The sequence below is a fragment of the Taudactylus pleione genome, unplaced genomic scaffold, assembly GCF_031769625.1.
Source record: "Taudactylus pleione unplaced genomic scaffold, aTauple2 ptg000015l, whole genome shotgun sequence".
Taxonomy (NCBI): Eukaryota; Metazoa; Chordata; class Amphibia; order Anura; family Myobatrachidae; genus Taudactylus; species Taudactylus pleione.
The window spans coordinates 30,428,624-30,448,912 of record NW_028284417.1 but is presented as its reverse complement, the minus strand read 5'-3'; positions in this window follow the sequence as shown (position 1 = coordinate 30,448,912).

The following is a 20,289-nucleotide window of genomic DNA, read 5'->3' as shown; positions in this document are numbered from 1 at the left end:
CTACAACTCCCAACAGCCCCTGCTGCTGGATGATGCAAAGGTTGCCGCCGGGTGTTGTCACGGCAGGAGCAGGGACCAGCAGCATACTGGGGCAGCATAGACAGGAGTACACTGCTCCTCCCATCTGGCCTCCTCCATCCCCTGCACACAGAGGGCCTAATTCAGACCCGCTTGCGAGCGCTGAGCGCTCGCAAGCGGGTCGATGGTGCCCTAACGCGCATGCGCACGACAGAGGGAGCTCCGTCGTGCGCATGCGCGAGACCCGCATAGCAACAGCAAAGCTGTCGCTATGGGTCTCGCACCAAAGGGGGCATGCTGTCGATGGTGACTGACAGCACGCCCCCTTTGGTGGGCGTGCCGGTGGTGTGACTGCCAGATGGAGGCGTTCCCATGGGAACGCCTACCGTCTGGGTCCGGCCCCACTGACATCACTAGTGATGTCAGTGGGAGTGATTTTGGCTCTGATAGAGCCAAAATCACTCCAGGGCTTGCGGTCACCGAGACCCTACCACAGGGTCTCGTCACAAGTCCAGTGGTCATCGCTTGACCATCGCGACCATCATCATGGACACTCGCATAAGCTGTGGGTGGTAACCCACAGCTATGCGAGCGTCCAAGAGGCCGCTCCAAGTTTAGGTAGGAGGGCCCTGATTCAGAGCGAGCGCTCTGGTCAGAGCGTCCGGCTCTGAATCAGGCCCAGACATCGCTGGAAGAAGAGCTGTAGCTGGACAGACTACAATAATTGCCAAGTAAGAGTGGCTTCAAACTGCTCAGGCTAAACAGCTTGCTGTTCCGTGCATGCTGCCCTCCACACAAAGATACTGGCTGGCCCATTGCTATCTTCCTTCTTTATAGTCATGTGTGTGTATGAAGGTGTTGAGGCTTTATATGTGCTTAGACTGCATGTGTGTCTCTATATACCGTATATATATATACTGTCTGTGTGCTGAGACTGCATGTGTGTATATCTATGTGTGTGCTGAGACAGCATGTGTGTATATCTATGTGTGTGCTGAGACTGCATGTGTGTGCTGAGACAGCATGTGTGTATATCTATGTGTGTGCTGAGACTGCATGTGTGTTCTATGTATGTGTGGTGAGACTGCATGTGTGTATATCTGTGTGCTGAGACTGTATGCTGTATGCATGTGTGTTCTATGCATGTGTGCTGATACTGCATGTGCATACCTCCCAACTTTTCAGAACGGGAAGGAGGGACAGGGCGCGCGTGCCCCAAAAAGGGGCACGGCTTGCGAAAAGAGGCGGAGCCAACTGAAAATGGGGCAGGGCCTCGCGGCTTCCCCCCGTTTTCGTCACTATAGGGGGCGTGCCCAGCACTCTCCGAGATGCTGGACAGCCCCCCAGGCTCTCCCTACACTAGTGAACAGATGCTGTGCAATGCGCATGGCATCTGTTCACCTTCTGCACACCCGCTGCTCTGCTAGGCAGAGCAGCGGGTGTGCTCTCCCCAACTTCCCCCCCACCGCGGGACACTGTGGCCCGCGGGCGGGACAGCAGGACAGTCCCAGAAAAACGGAAGGGGGACAGTTGGGAGGTATGCATGTGTGTTGTATGCATGTGTGCTGAGACTGCATGTGTGTTCTATGTATGTGTGGTGAGACTGCATGTGTGCTCTATGTATGTGTGGTGAGACTGCATGTGTGTTCTATGTATGTGTGGTGAGACTATGCTGTATGTATGTGTGCTGAGACTGCTTGTGTATTCTATGTATGTGTGCTGAGACTGCATGTGTGTATATCTACTGTATGTGTGCTGAGAGTGTATGCATGTGTGCTGAGACTGCATGTGTGTTGTATGCATGTGTGCTGAGACTGCATGTGTGTTCTATGTATGTGTGCTGAGGCTGCATGTGTGTTCTATGTATGTGTGCTGAGACTATGCTGTATGCATGTGTGCTGAGACTGCATATGTGTTCTATGTATGTGTGCTGAGACTGCATGTGTGTATATCTACTGTATGTGTACTGAGAGTGTATGCATGTGTGTTGTATGCATGTGTGCTGAGACTGCATGTGTGTTCTATGTATGTGTACTGAGACTGCATGTGTGTTCTATGTATGTGTGCTGAAACTACATGATGTTTGCTGAAACTCTGGGCCTGATTCAGACCCGCTCGCGAGCGCTGAGCGCTCGCAAGCGGGTCGATGGTGCCCAAGTACGCATGCACATGACAGAGGCGACTCCGTTGTGCGCATGCGTGAGACCTGAATAACGACTGCCAAGCCGTCGTTATGGGTCTCGCACCAAAGGGGGCGTGCTGTCGATGGTGACTGACAGCACGCCCCCTTTGGTGGGCGGCCCGGGGGCGTGTCTGCCCAGACGGAGGCGTTCCCATGGGAACGCCTACCGTCTGGGGCCGGCCCCACTGACATCACTAGTGATGTCAGTGGGAGTGCTTTTGGCTCTGATAGAGCCAAAAGCACTCCTGGGCTTGCGGCAGCGAGACCCTACCGCACGGTCTCATCGCAAGCCCACAGCTATACGAGCGGCCAGGAGGCCATTCCAAAAAGGAGGAGGGACGGCCCTGATTCAGAGCGTGCGCTCTGTCAGAGCGTCCGGCTCTGAATCAGGGCCTCTGTGTGCCTCTGTTTGGGACTCTGCGTATGTTCTGAGATTCTGTATGCGCATGTGTGCTGGGATTACATGGTTGTGTGTATGCCAGTGTGCTGAGGTTACATGTGTGTGTGTGTGCTGTGACAGCCCTCATTCATTAAGACTGTGCCCATTTGCTGGAGCAGTCATTCCATCCACGCCACAACCTGGTATAAAAGAAATTGGAAACACAAAATAATAATAATGACGGCCCATCTCCACGCTTTTAAAGAAATTTGTATATTGTTGTAATGCAAATTACTGGTTGCCTGTATTAGATGGAGAGAGAGCTTTCACCATTTACATCCTTTATACCTTGATTCTCAGGGGTAAATTTACTAAAGTGAGAGTTATTAGAAGTGAGTTTTAAAAGTGATGTTGCCCATAGCAACCAATCAGATTCTACTTAACTAGCACCTTCTAGAAGATAATAGCTAGAATCTGATTGGTTGCTATGGGCAACATCACTTTTAAAACTCACTTCTAAAAACTCACTTTAGTAAATTTACTCCTCAGACTAGAATGGAGAGGTGGCTCTGTCGCTCTGGGTTTATCAGCTTCCTGTACAGTAGTGCATTGTGTTTACTTGTGCAGTGTGCTCATGCAAATGTGGGCATGAGGTTACCTGTGCCTCGTCTATGGACATAGGCTTTCCTGTGCCACTATCTGTATGGGCATCGGTTTTGCTTTGCCACTATCTGTATGGGTATTGGTTTTCCAGTGCCACTATCTGTATGGGCATCGGTTTTGCTGTGCCACTATCTGTATGGGTATTGGTTTTCCAGTGCCACTATCTGTACAGGCATGGGTTTTCCTGTGCCACTATCTGTATGGGCATGGGTTTTCCTGTGCCACTATCTGTATGGGCATGAGTTTTCCTGTGCCACTATCTGTATGGGTATGGGTTTTCCAGTGCCACTATCTGTATGGGCATGGGTTTTCCAGTGCCACTATCTGTACAGGCATGGGCTTGCCTGTGCCTCTGTCTGTGCGCTGGTGAGGTTACCTGAGTGGGCATGTGGTTACTTGTGTCTGTGAGCAGTCACTGAGCCGGGTTTCATTCCGGAACACACACATGGAATCAGCAATGAAGTCATGCTCCAGTAGTGAGGTCCGGGGAGGTAGACAACAAGTAGGATCCAAGGAGCCTCAGCCGTACCCAGCAGACTGAAGGGCATAGAAAACGCCTTCAATTAAGCCAATGTTAGTAGTTGTTGTTGTTGTTGGGGGATCAGCACTCAGTATGAAATGCCTAAGTTCAATTTACGTGGTTGGTAAGAAAAAATATAGTCCGTTTCCCTTCACATGAAGATGCCTTAGATTACACTGTGGAATTCTTTCTGACACAAACTATTGGATTTAATTGCAGTTTTGGTAATACAGGTTGAGTATCCCATATCCATATATTCCGAAATACGGAATATTCTGAAATACAGAATATTTTTAGCATGACTGAGATAGTGAAAACTTTGATTTTTGATGGTTTGATGAACACAAACTTTGTTTAAGGCACAAAATTATTAAAAATAAAGTATAAATTGACCTATAGGCTGTGTATAAGGTCTATATGACACATAAATAAATTTCATGTATGTACACAAACTTTGTTTGAGCCACAAAATTATTAAAAATATTGTATAAAATTACCTTCAGGCTGTGTGTATAAGGTGTATATAAATCATAAGTGCATTCAGTGTTTAGATTTGGGCCCTATACCTAAAATATTAAAATATATGGTATGCATTTATTCCAAAATACGGAATATTCCGATATCCAAAATACCCCTGCTCCCAAGCATTTTGGATATGGGAGACTCAACCTGTACTATCTATTATATTTTGGGGACATACACTGTTGGTAGAAATATATTAGGGATGCCAGTAAGAGAACATTGCTCCCTCTACACCTTCCCTTCTCTTCCAACCTACATATTTTCCACTCACCTCTACCTTAATCCATTCCGGTACTCTATTTCTTATGATACATTCTGCCACCCTTCACCATCCTACTTATGCCATAATACACCCCATACCCATACATTTTCCACCGACACACTTGCCACGGCCTCCAAGGATTGTGGCATAGGCACTACTCTGCCGGGAAAAGGTGCTCTGATTGCTCTACAGGGACACCTCCCCTCTAGATCCACCACAACGCCTACTAATCCTTCTCCTGGTTGCCAGTAATCTGGCCACATCTCCTCCCTTCCCTCTCCCTTATTGTTGTACACATTCTGTAATGTTAGATCTGTGAAACAAACTGGCATCCATTCCTTTTTTTTCATGTTTAATTTCCTAAAGATATCAGGCCACACTACTCCAGTTGATGATCACACCTACGAAATGGCTTGCCACTCCCTTCTAGTGGGCCCCTTCCGTTGCATTTACCTGGTGGGCCCTTCATGCCCCAGTCCGACACTGGGTGTGCGTCTCACAACATCTCCCGAATATTTTCAGATAGCAGCTGCATACACAGACACAGCGGCGGCGGCGGCGGCATTAGTGTACAGCTCCAATCAGGCCCAGTGTCAGCCAGCAGGAATTGTGCAGACTGCATGTGCACTTACACTGGAAACACCTCTATCTCACTATGTTTGCATGCAGCATATTTACAGACTGCATGTGGACAGTAAATTTATATAGATCTATACACCTGTGTATCACTTTATCTACAATACTATTTATAATCTTCATACTGATAACCAAAAACAGAAAGAAGAATCAAAGATCACAGTAATCCGTGCATTGCTTTTACAAGTTTACACCAAATAAATATGATGGAGATGGTATAAGACATAGGGGTCTAGTTACTAAGCAGTGTTAGGAGACAGAGTGAAAAGTGATGTCTGTGATAAGGTGCCAGCCAATCAGCTCCCAACTGTCATCTTACAGGCTGTGTTTGAAAAATGACAGTTGGGAGCTGATTGGCTGGCACCTTATCACAGACTTATCACTTTTCACTCTGTCTCCTAACACTGCTTAGTAACTAGACCCCATAATTTTTTAGGAAAAGTGTGGAAGTAAGAAACTTATGGTCAACACAAGTATAGTAAAAGGAATAATATAACTCACAATAAACATCCTTCCTAACCTGCATTAATGATCTTAATTATTCCAACTTCGACAACAACTAGGTGCACTCAGTGTACATGTATTTAATAGCACAAAACCACATCTGCACAATCTTGTTAATAAATATTACACCCATCATACTCTTGTCTTGGTATAATGCTCTGGTGCAAAGCATTTCTGGGAAGTTTTTGTATAAGGTTGAATTTAAATTCAATTACATGTGTGATTTATAATGCTTATTGCAGACTTACATTCATTGACTAAAATGGCAATCTCTTCCGCTGTATTACCTCTGAGAATAGTATATGACCACAAAGTCCTCATTATCCTTCATCATATCTATTGGCATTTCACCTCCTGTGCTTCCATCTGATATCACAATAAATGAGCATAGGGTTGTATAAGCACAAAGCTATATAAGAGGCCTAATTTTTGGTAATTGGTTAGAGGTTCTTTTGTTTGTTTATATTGATTGGTCAAAAGATTTAGCCTATGGGTATGGTTTGGGGCGTATACCTTTTTAAAGGGGCTATTTAAGGATATATTAAAATATGGTCTAGCCTATTTTCAGTTTGGAAGTCAGGCTGAGTTGTCTCTGTGTCACATTCACATCAGTGTTACCTCTGGGTAAATTTTTTTTTCCTTTTCTGTCACACATTCTCTCATTCTTTATTCCTTTCACTTTTGGATCACCTTCCCCCTTTTCCCTGTTTATACCTTTTTTTTCCCCATGGCACCCTGGACGTCGTGGGACCTGCGGCGTGGGGGAGGGGGCGCCGCTTGCCTTGGAGGTGCAGACCGCAGTGAGTGTGGTCGCACTACACATTTACACACACATCGCCACTGGCGCTGACAGTGATGTGTGCATTTCAGCAGCCAATGAGAGTCAGACAGACTCTCATCGGCTGCTGCGCCAGCCGCCAGAGCTGAGCTGGAGTTCACTCATGAGCTCCGCCTTCCGGCTCTTGCAGTTGGTGAGGGAGACACGTCATGATGTCAACACTCCCCCTATTTCAGCCATTAGCCAAATGCCATATTGGCAGCCCCTTTTTTTCACCTGCCCAGCAGCTTCCGGCCCCATGTGGCTACCCTTGGCAACCTGGTTATTCATCGCCGGGCCCCTAGGTGCCGGTTTTCAATACTTCAGTCAGCATGCCTTATTTAGCCCCCTCCTGCAACCACTCCTTTTCCATTATATCTACCCTAGCTCTTCCTCCATTACCTCTGGTTCCCCAGCCAGAGTTGAGGCCCCCACTCTTCCCTTCACACCTACATCTGACACATTTACAACCACCTCGCTAATGTCTAATGTTTCTAACCCCGAGGTGTTAACTAGTGGTTCGACTATGCAGGCGGTTCCTGTGGAAGTAGTTTGGAAGTTTGGAAGTAGAAGCAGACTGAGCAGCAGCAAGCAGCAGTGGCAGACGACTCTTCAAGTCTGGCAGCAGCAGCTAACATTGATGCATCAGAGATTCCTGATCCATCTGGATCTGGTGAGCATGCAGTTTCCCATTTATCATCTGTTAGTTCTTCCTCTGATTCTTCTACCAGCAGTGAATCTTCAGATTCTCCCAAGTGCCTGCAAAAATTAGCCAAGTTAATCGCACAGCGTTTAGATAAGAAAGCAATGAAGTGCAAGGATTCGAGTGCAGCAGGACTTCGTGCAGAGCCCACACTTTTTCAGAAAATGGTGCATTGTGCTAATACAGCAGTGACTAGGGGACTTAGGAAAAGAATGAAGGAAAAGATTAAAAAGGGGAAGTACATAGATATGTTCACGCTCACTGATAAAATGAGACAGGGTTTTGATAAGGCTAAAAAGTTGGCAGGTATGGGTGAAAGCACTTTTCGTAGTTTTCATCACTGGTTAAAGGGTTTTTCAGTCTTTTTGGCATTATATTTGGAAACCAGGCCCAATGAACATCCCAAAAAATATGTATTCCTAGTTCACGAGATGTTCATGAAATTGAGGGGTTACGTATGGAGAGAATACAATGGAAAATGTCGTCGTAAACAGGATGGGAATGTAACCATGCTTTTAGGTTTCAAATCCGTGGAGGTTTGGTTGGAGATTACACAACAGGGGAAAAGTTTGCTTGAGGGTCAGGATAAAAGAACCACCCCTTCCCCAAAGGTAGGCCCTGGATATGTTGCGAAGGGAAAATGTTTTGTGTAAAATGATTCCAAATGTAACAGGGGCACGAGTTGTCATTTTCGACACCCATGCAGGATTTGCGGGTCAGGTCACCCAGGTAGAGTGTGCAAGTTGTCAACAGGCGGTAGCCAGTCAGATCCGGTCATAGGCAGAGGGGATAATAAGTAAGGCATCGTCCCCAGTGGTGTTGTCAGAATTGATCAAAAGTTTGGCAAGGTACCCCAAGAGGGAGGATGCTCAGTTTTTGTTGGAGGGATTTAGTTCTGGTTTTAGCTTGCCCATTCTTGATTTGGTTCAGGTTTTTGCTCACAGGAATTTAAGGTCAGCGAGGGAGTTACCTCATGTGGTTAGACAGAAAATGGATACTAAAATCAAGTTAGGACTTATGTGCTCTCCTTTTAGCTTCGAACCTTTGCCTGGCTTGTCTGCTTCCCCATTAGGGGTGGTGCCCAAGAAAGTTTCGGGTAAGTTCTGCTTAATCCAACATCTGTCTTACCCTCATGGGAGCTTTGTTAATGATGCAAATTCTGATGAGTTTTGTAGAGTTCATTACAGTTGTACGAGGAGGCCCTTGAATTAATACGATGTTTCCTCGCTGGGGCGCTTATGGCGAAATTGGACATTGAGGGCCTGATTCAGGCCCGCTCGCTAGGAAGCATTTGCTCATAGCAGCCGATGGTTGGCATTATGCGCATGCATACGCATCGCAGTGTGCGTGCACGAACCGCAGCGAGAGATCGGGAAGCGTTTGTTCGCTGCGCATAAACAGCCCACCAGAAAGGGTGACAGGAGAAGCCATTTGTGGGTGATGACAGGGGCTGGCTGCTAGAAACAGGGGAGTGGAGATGCGAACGCAGGCATGCCTGAGCGTCTCAACTCTGTTTTAGAGGCATGCATAAATTATAGGCAGCGTCATTGTACACGTCACCTGGCTTGTTTTTACACTGAAGTGCTCACAGTGCTTGCAGTAGGGTATGGTCAGCCTCAAGTGGTGCGATCGCATCCGATGGTTCCTGATGTACCGATGGTTGCATACACTTCCTGGGAATGACGTGTGCAAGTGGGCATCTTAAGACAGGCTGGGGGGCGTCTGCATACACTGAGCGATCACATGCCAAGACATAGTGGCAGTGCTAATGCCTTGCTGTGCGATTGCCTGCCTTCCCATATTTGCATACGCTAGGTGCGAGCGTACGAATCTAGCGAGCGGGTCGGAATCAGGTCCTGAGTCCGCTTTTCATCTCCTTTATCCTAATTCACTGAGGTTCATGGGTTTTAAGTTAGACAGCCTTTTTTTACTTAGATAAGTGTTTGCCCATGGGCTGTTCTGTCTCTTGTGCCTATTTCGAGAAATGCAGTACTTTTCTGCATTGGTGCATCCAAGCAGGCAGAGGCCACAGCAGAGTGGCTCATCACTTAGATGATTTTCTCTTTATAGGCCCAAGAGATGGTAATGTTTGTCAGGATATTCTGTTTTCGGCCTGTGCATTGTTTAAAGTTCTGGGGGTCCCAATTGCGCATGACAAGACAGAGGGCCCGACGTGTTGCCTTTCGTATCTTGGTATTGAAGTACACACGGAAGCGGGTTACTGTCGCATTTCGGAGGACAAGGTCCAAAAACTGTTGGCACAGATTGCAAAGTGTGTGAGCTAGGATAGGGTGAGATTTCGCCAGGACAAGTCTCTTCTTGATTCCTTCAATTTTGCATGTAGGGTGATTCCAATGGGGAGGGTTTTTTTGGCGGAATCTGGAAGGGGAAATTTGGGAGTGGCTAACCCGCATCATACTATACGCTTATCCAGGGAGATAAAGGATGATTTATGTGTGTAGTCAACCTCAAATTCATACCTTCGGCTATTTACTGATGCAGCCGTCTCTTCTGGTTTCAGGGCGTTTTTCCAAGGGGAAAGGTGTGCTGCTCCCTGGCCTTCATTTTGGTTTTCGCACGTTTTAACAGCCTTGTTGAAGCTGTTTCCATTATTTATGGCTGTTGAACTGTGGGCCAGAAAATTGTCAAATCAGAGCATTGTCTTTAGGTGCGACAATTTGGGAGTTGTTCACGCGGTTAACAACCAGCTTTCCTCTTCACCTCAGGCTCTTCAGCTTTTAAGGTACCTCGTTTTGAAGTGTTTACAGTTTAATATCAATTTTGCTGCGAAGCACATGCCGGTGGTTGATAACGGGATAGCAGATGCGTTGTCAAGGTTCAACTTTAATAAGTTTCACTTTTTGGTACCAGAAGCTGAACCCTCTGGATTAATGTGTCCTCCTTATGTCTGGCAAATTATCGATCAGGCATAGCGGAATTGGCACGGAAATCCTTGGCACCATCAACACTTTGAACATATACACCAGCTTGGCATGAGTGGGAAGCATATCGTATTAGGTACCAACAGGAAGGTAAGTCAGCTGAACAATGTTTGCTGGCACTTGTATGGGGCCACTATAGTCAGGGTAGGTCCAAGGCTTCCATGGCTTCCGCTTTAGATGGGATTTCATTGTTTGCTAGAATTAATCAAGTTAATGATCCTAAGTCATTTGTTTTGTCCAAGGCTCTTAAGGGGTGGGTTAGGGAAAAGCCATCTCTGGCTGATTCTCATAGGCCCATTGATTTGGGATTATTACAAGGCCTTTTGGTAGTCCTAAAATCGGTAGCAGATTCAGAATTCGAAGCAGTACTTTTCCAACTGCCTTTTTCCTTTCTTTGGGGCTTTTAGATTCAGTGAATTAGTGGCTTCAAATAAGCATTCAGGGGATACCGGTTTACTGTTAACAAATGTTTTGTTGAAGGGAGAGGCAGTTCTGTGTAAAACCCCCCCCTGAAATATTGATCAAATGGGAAGGGAGTGATGGTTGTCGCTAAAAAGTAATATAGTTGCTGAGATTTGCCCATTGCACTTAACTAAGCGTTATTTACATTTGCAGCCAGTAGAAGGTGGTCTATTTTTCTTGCACGTGGATTCCCTACCCCTTACGTAATTTCAGTTTGCAGTGGTGTTCAATCGTTGTCTGGTTAAGTTGGGCCTGAGGAGTGAGGACTCTTTGCATTGGAGCGGCTACTTGTGCTGCGGCCAGTGCTTTTCCAGCTTCAGCCATACAGGAGATGGGCCATTGGATGTGGCTGTGATAAGGTTCGATGTTGTGCTACTTTCGCTAACCCAAAAACTTTGTGTACCCATCAGTTTTTGAATGAATGACCAGCATTCAAAAAGTGGGGATGTGAAGGGATTTTTAATTTTCCTCCAAGGGGGCCTAATTACAATTTGCTAAATATCAAGGTCCATGGGAGGTTTTTAAGTTTTCTCCTTCGCTTGGGTTTTTTGTCACTAAAACAGTTTCTGGTTAATTTGTTCAGTTACTTGGTTTTATGTGTGAGGATACTGACATTTAGAGATCTTTCTTTTACAGCATCCCATATGTCAACAGAGCAAGTGTGATTTGTGGGTCATTCCTACATATTTTGGGCAGAGCAGCATCCATTAGCTAGGAAGGCTTCGTTGATGTTGCGGAGCAAAGGGTAGTTAGATGGTAAGGGGTTCGAGGTTTAGGGTGGGCAGCCCTTTTGGATTAGATTTTTAGGAAAGAACAGCTACTGTATGGGGGCATCCTGATTGGTTGGTGGTGCACCTTGGGGGCAATGATGTAGGGCAGGTTAAAGGAATTGACCATATTCTGAAAGTGAAGGCTGATTTGGCAGAGGTGGTCTCATGCTAGCCTGATATTCATGTGGTATGGTCGGAGATGATACCTAGGTTTGTTTGGATTGGTTTCAGGGATCTGGTGGCTGTGGAAAAATCTAGGAAAGATCAATGAGGCTATTTTAAGGTCTGTAGCTTCTTCTGGGGGCGTAGTGGTTAGACACCCATTGTTGATTTTACAGAGTCCTCAGTATTTAGGTCAGATCTGAGTCAGGTTTGGGAGTGTTCCTTAAGGGTATTTTCTCTTTCCTTGATTGAGTAGGGGCTAGGTCCAGTTGGGGATAGGTGTTAATTGAGGGTCGCAGGCTGTAGTTTTTAGAAACTAGCAGTGGCGGGATGGCGCTACTAGCCGGAGGCCACATATGGCATAAGTGGTCATTGTTGGGCATATGCCCTTTTGAAGGATGGCGAGTGTGTCCTATACCTGTAGGAGGACAGAGAGCCCTTCCCTATGGAGCGTCCGTACTGAGCTATAATAAAGGGTGGTGAGTCCTTCACAGTGTGGGTTATGCCTTTATAGAGGTAGGGGCCTTTTAGTCATCCCCCAATTTTTAAGAGAGTCAATTGGCTAGTGCTGGTTTGTGGTAGTGTCCTTCTATGCCACCCTTATTGAATTAAAATTTGGTGATTACAATTAATAAATAATGTTGATCTTTAATCCAATGCAGTGGTGTCATTGTCGTTATATTTAGTGTTAAGTTAGCTTAATGGTTTATATCCAAGAGTTAATTGCAATAAATTAATGGATGCCTTAAATGAGCTGAGGGCTATATAAGCACAAAGCTATATAAGAGGCCTAATTTTTTGTAATTGGTTAGAAGTTAGGAACCTGTTGCTAGGTAGATACTTTTGTTCATTTATATTGATTGGTCAAAAGATTTAGAAATTTAGCCTATGGGTATGATTTGGGGAGTATACCTTTAAAGGGGCTATTTAAGGAGAGATTTGAATATGGTACAGCCTCTTTTCAGTTTGGAAGTCCCACCCACCCGCCAAAAGCTTTTGATTTTATCTGTTTGTTTGTCTTACTAACCTTTTAGTAAAAGTTAAGCAGAGTCAGAAGGCAGGAAGGCGCTTCTAGCCAGCAGCCACATGTGGCATAAGTGGTCATTGTGGGGCACTTGCCCTTTTGAAGGATGGCGGGTGTGTCCTACCTCTGCGGGAGGACAGAGGGTGCGTCTGTACTGTGCCATAGTAAAGGGTGGTGAGTCCTTCACAGCGAAGGTTATGCATTTATGGAGAGGGTGTGTTTTAGTCGTCCCCAAATGTTTTAAGAGAGTCATTTGGCTAGAGCTGGTTCTTGGGAACGTCCTTCTTTGCCACCCTTATTGAATTAAAATTTGGTAATTACAATTAATAAATAACATTGATCTTAATCCAATGCAGTGGTGTCATTGTCATTATTTTTAGTGTTAAGTTAGCGTAATGGTTTGTATCCAAGGGTTAATTGCAATAACTTAATGGATGCCTTAATAGATTTTAGATAAAATCTGTTTCAATATTTTTAATAAGTCCGTTCTTTTCATTGTAAGCAATTACCCAATGAATTACAATAAATCCAACTGTACCTTTTGCAGTATTGGATATCTGTTCAATCTGATGCTAACTGTTTATATCAGTGGGTGAGACACTTGCAATGTTTGTCAGCCCTGCGCCCTCTGTCATTGTGCAAAAAATGGTATCTGTCATATTAATTACAACACAATGGTGTACAATGGGGTACACACTTTAACAACATAATGTATGTACCTGTTCATTCTTCCACCTGGACTCTGCCATTGCAGATATCCTCAGTGCCCTGGCCATCCTGTGTTAGTAGTGAGCTTCCTTTTGGCCCTGTTCCCTAGCCATTTTTTGCCCCTTTAAAAGAAAATGTGAGAACAGTAAGCAAACATAATGGTGACTCAACTTATTGTGTCGGACTACTAATATTGGACCTGATTTAGCAAGGAATGCAGTTGCTAATACGCAAGCAATCGGGCGATTGTTTTGTTCTGCACATACGTATGCACCGCAGTGCGCGTGCGTTAACTGGCCGCTGCGATCGGGACTTCGATCACAGTGACTACACAGACCCATCGCAGAGTGATTGACAGGAAGTTGCGTTTGTGGGAGGTGACGAAGGGGTGGTCTGCGAAACGCAGGTGTCCCAGTGCATTCAGACACCGTAGCAGGGGCATGCATAAATTAGTCACTGCGATGCTGTATGCAGTCTGAGGACTCATAGCGTGCAATGAAGTTATCAATTTCTGAGTAAGGTCAGAGCTTGTGCAAGTGTGTGTGTGTGTGAGGCTGCGATGGTACTCGATTGTAGCGATGGTATTGCAGTCATGCTAAACATTACGGATGTGTGCTAAGTAAAGTGGGTGTCCTTGTGTAGTGCTGCGACGGGATAGCAAATGCAAAATATTAGTATACTATCACAGTTAAACTGTGTGTGTAATCGCTATCGCATACGCAGTTGCGATCCATAGTAAATCAGGCCCATTATTAAGAGATCATGTACTCACTTGTTATATTTTGACAAATCTTTCTCTTTTCTTTAGGTTTGAAATCAGACCACCTTTTCTGAATTTGGTCCTTTCTTCAAAATGTTCTCTGGCAGCTTGTCTAGACATGTCATTCAGGTTAGCCATGATTTCTGCACCTGCGGAGGCCATTTCACACTAAATACTCATCGGAGTTATGCTAAAGGCCGAGGTTCTCTCTTAAAATGTTGTTCATGTATGTGTAATGGTGTGCTGGACTTTGGGAGTTTATTAAGGAGGAATTTTGTGAATTAATTCTGGAGGAACTTCAATATACTATTCTGGAGGAACTTTCTGAGATTATTATGGAGGAACTTTGTGATATTTCTCTGCTGACCTTCAGACTTTTCACCATTTTCACCTTGTTTAATCTAGTAAAGCACATTTGTTACATCCTATTGTGTCTCTCCATGGGGGTCTATGTAGTAATAATCGCAGTACTGCTGGGAATATTTTCACCGGGAATATTTTCATTTTTAATAAAATTATCCCGGCTATGTACTACCGGGAACTCGCAGGGACAGTGGTTGCAGTACTCGCAGGGACAGCGGTTGCGGTAATCGCTGTCCCTGCAAGTTATAGCCCTGGCATTTCGGAGAAGTCTTTCACAGAAGTAAAAGACTTCCCCGGATGAAGCTGACATTGCATATGCGCACAGCGTTAGCTTTCAGGACTGGCCATGGGCTGTGGGGGAGAGATTGAAAGATCTCTCTCCTGCCCCTGGAGACCCCATAGACAAATGGTAGTTTACACCATCTGGAGATGGCATAAACTACCCTGGCTAAACTTAAAAAAGCTTTGCTTTTTGGAGTTTAGCACATAGGGGTCAGATTATAGTCCCCATTGATAATAATGGGGACTGCAATCTGCAGCATTAATCAGCACTTTGCTGTAGTTTAATTTTTTTCCTATCACATATTTTTAGTGGTCTCCACCCCATAGCTTGCGAGCTACTGGTAGCTTGCAGTATTAATTTTGGTAGCTCGCCTATCTGCAGTGCTGCGTGTCAAGTAGGAGTCCAGTAGTTGGAAGTGACCACTGATGCCTGCTCCCATGTGGCATCGATGCCATGGGTGGAGCCACAGGAATGCGAGTCAAGTGATTGCCATAGCTGCTACGATCGCATGACATGCTTCTCCGTGGTTCCACCCACGGCTTCTACGCCACGGTGGAGTGGCACAATACATGATAACCACTACAAGTGACTCCTGCCCAGCCCTCTTGGAAAATCTCACAGCAGCCCTGCCTACATCTTTTGCTCCTCTACTACATTTACCGCCATGGACCTGGTAATGAACAGTGAATTGTGCCTGTTCTTAAACTTTATTTGTAAATTGCAATAATATCACTGTATTTATTAAATTCATTGTTGTTTTCTATGAAACATTTTTTTATTTTCATTAAATGACCTTCAATTGTTTAGATTTTTTTTTCAGCTATCCAGGAGGTATAAATTGTCTCGAGTACTGTAGCTCACACCCCAATTAAGGTTGGCGATAACTGTTGTACACTTTATACCATTTCAGCCTTTTGCTCGATGTAATTTTCAGAGTATTATGTTATGTGTTTGCGTACAATTGTTGGTGGTATATCGTGGCATTGGCATACATTAAGTGAGTGATTGTGTGTTTTTATATTCTCCTACATGACCCATTCTTCCACATTACAAATGCTTTGCTTCTGAAATTCCCAATTAAATTTTGATTGCACTCACATGTGTTTAGTTAGTTAGCTAGTTAATTGTTAAGAATGCATATTGAACCGAGGTGCATATTTTTTAAAATTAATTACAAAGTTCTGTACCAGAGCATTTTGCACCTGGTGGATGTGGTCATGTGTAAGTGTATGTGTGTGTGCCTTGCATTTATTTACCCTTAATTTTCTCAACAGAACACCAACAACAATGGCTTCAGAGAATAATAAGGAATTCCTCAGATAATTTATTGAGATATATCACTGTTTGTGGCAAACCAAGTACGTTGATTATATGAACAGGCAGAAAAGGGCTGTTGGAATTTAAGCCCATGGACAACTGCAAGCCTTATCACCTGCATGCCAAAGCAAGATTTGTGAAATGCAAAATTGCTATGCACACTATTTATAAGAAGAAACTTAATGAGGTGCAGGAGTCCAAACGGTCCGGAGCAGGTACAGACCAAGGGCCTGATTCAGAGTTGGAAAAAGAGTAAGAAATAGAAAGTAATACCCCTTTTCCATCAAAAATCTGGGCCCAAACTGGGTTTTTGAACATGATTCCAACCCAGGTCAGACCCCTTTTACACTGCACCTTCGATCTGGGTTATTCCAAGGCCAGCTCCATTCACACTGAACCCGGGTCTGCCCTGCTAAACTTGTGAGGTCATAAAAAGTGGGAGGGGACTGCTCCACAACCACTAATCAGATAATTTTAGGCATGGCCCAGGTTAGATAACCCGGGTCATGCTAGTACACTGCACCATTACCTGGGTCTGACTCTGGTAGGTACCTGGGTTGGACTCCCTGATTAATTTTCCAGGACCCTTTTCCACTGATCCACGACCCGGGTAGACCCAGCAATATGCTGGGTTATTGTAGCAGTGGAAAAGGGGTATTACTGTGTACCTGGACAAACCATGTAGCATTGCAAGGGCTGCAAATACATACATTTTTTTTGCATGCAGGGTAAATATTGGCTGTTTTTTTATGTAGCTCACAAATGCTGGACATCTTTATTTTTACGCTGCAATTTAGATTTCAGTTTGGATACACAACTCCCAAATTAAATCTCTCTGCACATTTTACATCTGCCCCACATGCAGTGCAGCATGGTTTTACCAAGATACACAGTTACTTGCTCTATCTTACTCCATTCCCAAATATGAATAAGGCCCCAGGTGTACAACCCACATCTTTAGTATTATGACATGGTGAGCTTTACTGTGGACAAGGAGCTTACCAGTACATCTATATCCAACCTGGATGACAGTGCAGATATAACAGAGGGACAGCTATTTGATGGTAAGTGTCACAACCGGTCACTAGAGACACCTCTTTTGAGGCCAAGAACCGGGGGGTTAAGGTGGTAGAGCAGTAACTGACAGAGGTGACAGTGAATTATCTTCCTGTTGTGGCCAAACCCAGGTTTGGCTAGACATGCCCAGAGGTGCGGAGTCTAACCCACTTGGTGGTCTTCACCAGTGATTTGGGATTTGGGTTTCACCTCCTATTGGGATTTGGGTTTCACCACACCAAGTGGGCAGGTCGCGGCCCTCTGGACAGGTACCTGGGAGTGGCAGAAGACAGGAATATAATACTAGAAAATAGCACTGAGAAATATTGAAAATGTTATAACACTGGGAGTTACTAAAAGCTGTTGTAACACTGCAGATTACTAGCAATGAAACAAACTGGGATGTAGTAAAAATGGGATGGTACCGGGAAACACTGGAAATGAAGTGGTACTGGAAATGCTGCAAATGAACCAGACACAGGCTTGCTCTGGGAGACACAGGAGATCCTGAGACTGATTTGCTGTATTGAAACAGAGATGTGGACACAGGCATGTACTGAGAATTGCTAGAGATCCAGAAGCTGACTTGCTCTGAGAAACACAGGAAAAGAGCTGGACATGTAACACAAGAACATCAGCAGAGATGGGAAACTCAGAATACTGGTAATCAGCTTAACAGCTGAAACATGTAACAAAGGGAGAGAGCTGGACAGCACACCTGAATTCAGCATGAGAGCAAATACATTTAATACAGGAATTCAGCAAGAAAATCTGAACTGCACACTGGAGAATCACTGGAATTCACTGGAAGTTGAAAACAGGGAGCCTGGAGTGAAGTAAAAGTACTCAGTCACTGGAACACTAAAGACTTGAAGTAAATGAGGAAATTAAGTTGATCAGGCAACTTCCTGTTCCTGGAGTAAGACCTAAATGCCCCTAGGCAGTTGGTATTGGATCAGGAGATCAGCTGATTGACCGCAGGACTACCATTGGGAGAGACTAGTCAGGTGATATGTACCAACATGGCTGTGCCCATGCCTGCCACCATGGGAACCATAATGCATGCACAGAGCCCTAGCAGACCTCAGGGAGAATACTCAGTCACCACACCCCTCTACTGCCAGTGACTGAACACCTAAGCCCAAGGACGCCGGCACAGAGGTGAGTAGCAGCTGATCCAAGGCCGCATTCTGACAGTAAATTGAAGTCAAAGTACACATCACATTTCACTTTATGTTAAATTCAGTTTATTAAACATTTGTAATTACTAATGATACATATTTAATGTAGGGGTGTGCACCGGCCACTTTTCGTGTTTTGTGTTTTGGTTTTGGATCTGGATCTTTCTTCGTGTTTTGGATCTGGATTGGTTTTGCCAAAACCACCCTTCCGTGTTTTGGGTTCTGGGTTTTGTGTTTTGGATCTGTATTTTTTTTTAAAAAAGCATAAAAACAGCTAAAATCACAGAATTTGTGTGTTTTTCTGTTCCTATGCTATTATCAACCTCAATAACGTTAATTTCCACTCATTTCCAGTCTATTCTGAACACCTCACACCTCACAATAGTGTTTTTATATCCAAAAGGTTGCATCGAGGTAGCTGGATGACTATGCTAAGAGATACGAGTGGGCGGCACAAACACGTGGTCCATCTAGGAGTGACACTGCAGTGGCAGACAGGATGGCAGTTTGAAAAACTAGGCCCCAAATAGTACATAATTCAAAGAAAAAAAGAGGTGCAAGATGGAATTGTCCTTGGGCCCTCCCACCCACCCTTATGTTGTATAAACAGGACATGCACACTTTAACAAACCAAACATTTCAGCGCCAGGGTCTGCCACACGACTGTGGCTGAAATGATTGGTTCGTTTGGGCCCCCACAAAACAAGCTGGCAATTAATCTGTCCCTGTACAAACTGGCTCTACGGAGGCGAGATGTCGTCCTCATCCTTCTCATCCACCGATTCCTCACCCTCTTCAGTGTTGTGTACATCCTCATCCTCACAGAGTATTAATTCGTCCCCGCTGGAATCCACAACCACAGGTCCCTCTGTACGTTCTGGAGGCTGGTCTCCCTGGAAGAGTTGATAATTAATTTTATGAACATCATCTTCTCCACATTTTGTGGAAGCAACCTCCTACGCCTTTCGCTGACAAGGTTCCCGGCTGCACTAAACACTCTTTCGGAGTACACACTGGAGGGGGGGCAACTCAGGTAAAATAGAGCCAGTTTGTACAGGGACCTCCAAATTGCTTCTTTTTCCTGCCAGTACAGGTACAGACTGTCTGACATGCCTACTTGGAAGCTGTCACCGATGTAATCCTTTAACAGACAGATGCATGCTTGTCGCTGCTGCTTTAAGGATGCAGGTGCGGCTACAGCCAACACATTTCACAAAGACAGAAAAAAAAAGAAGAATTTTTTTATTGTTTGTGGAGCGCACTTTGAGGGTTACACCACCCTTTAACAGACAGACGCAAGCTTGTCGCTGCTGCTTTAAGGATGCAGGTGCGGCTACAGCCAACACATTTCACAAAGACAGAAAAAAAAAGAAGAATTTTTTTATTGTTTGTGGAGCGCACTTTGAGGGTTACACCACCCTTTAACAGACAGACGCATGCTTGTCGCTGCTGCTTTAAGGATGCAGGTGCGGCTACAGCCCACACATTTCACAAAGAGAAAAAAAAGAAGAATTTTTGTATTGTTTGTGGAGCGCACTTTGAGGGTTACACCATCCTTTAACAGACAGACGCACGCTTGTCGCTGCTGCTTTAAGGATGCAGGTGCGGCTACAGCCCACACATTTCACAAAGAGAAAAAAAAAGAAGAATTTTTGTATTGTTTGTGGAGCGCACTTTGAGGGTTACACCACCCTTTAACAGACAGACGCACGCTTGTCGCTGCTGCTTTAAGGATGCAGGTGCGGCTACAGCCCACACATTTCACAAAGAGAAAAAAAAAGAAGAATTTTTTTATTGTTTGTGGAGCGCACTTTGAGGGTTACACCACCCTTTAACAGACAGATGCACGCTTGTCGCTGCTGCTTTAAGGATGCAGGTGCGGCTACAGCCCACACATTTCACAAAGAGAAAAAAAAGAAGAATTTTTTTATTGTTTGTGGAGCGCACTTTGAGGGTTACACCACCCTTTAACAGACAGACGCACGCTTGTCGCTGCTGCTTTGAGGATGCAGGTGGAATCTAGACGGGATTTGGAACCGGGGACACACTACCTCC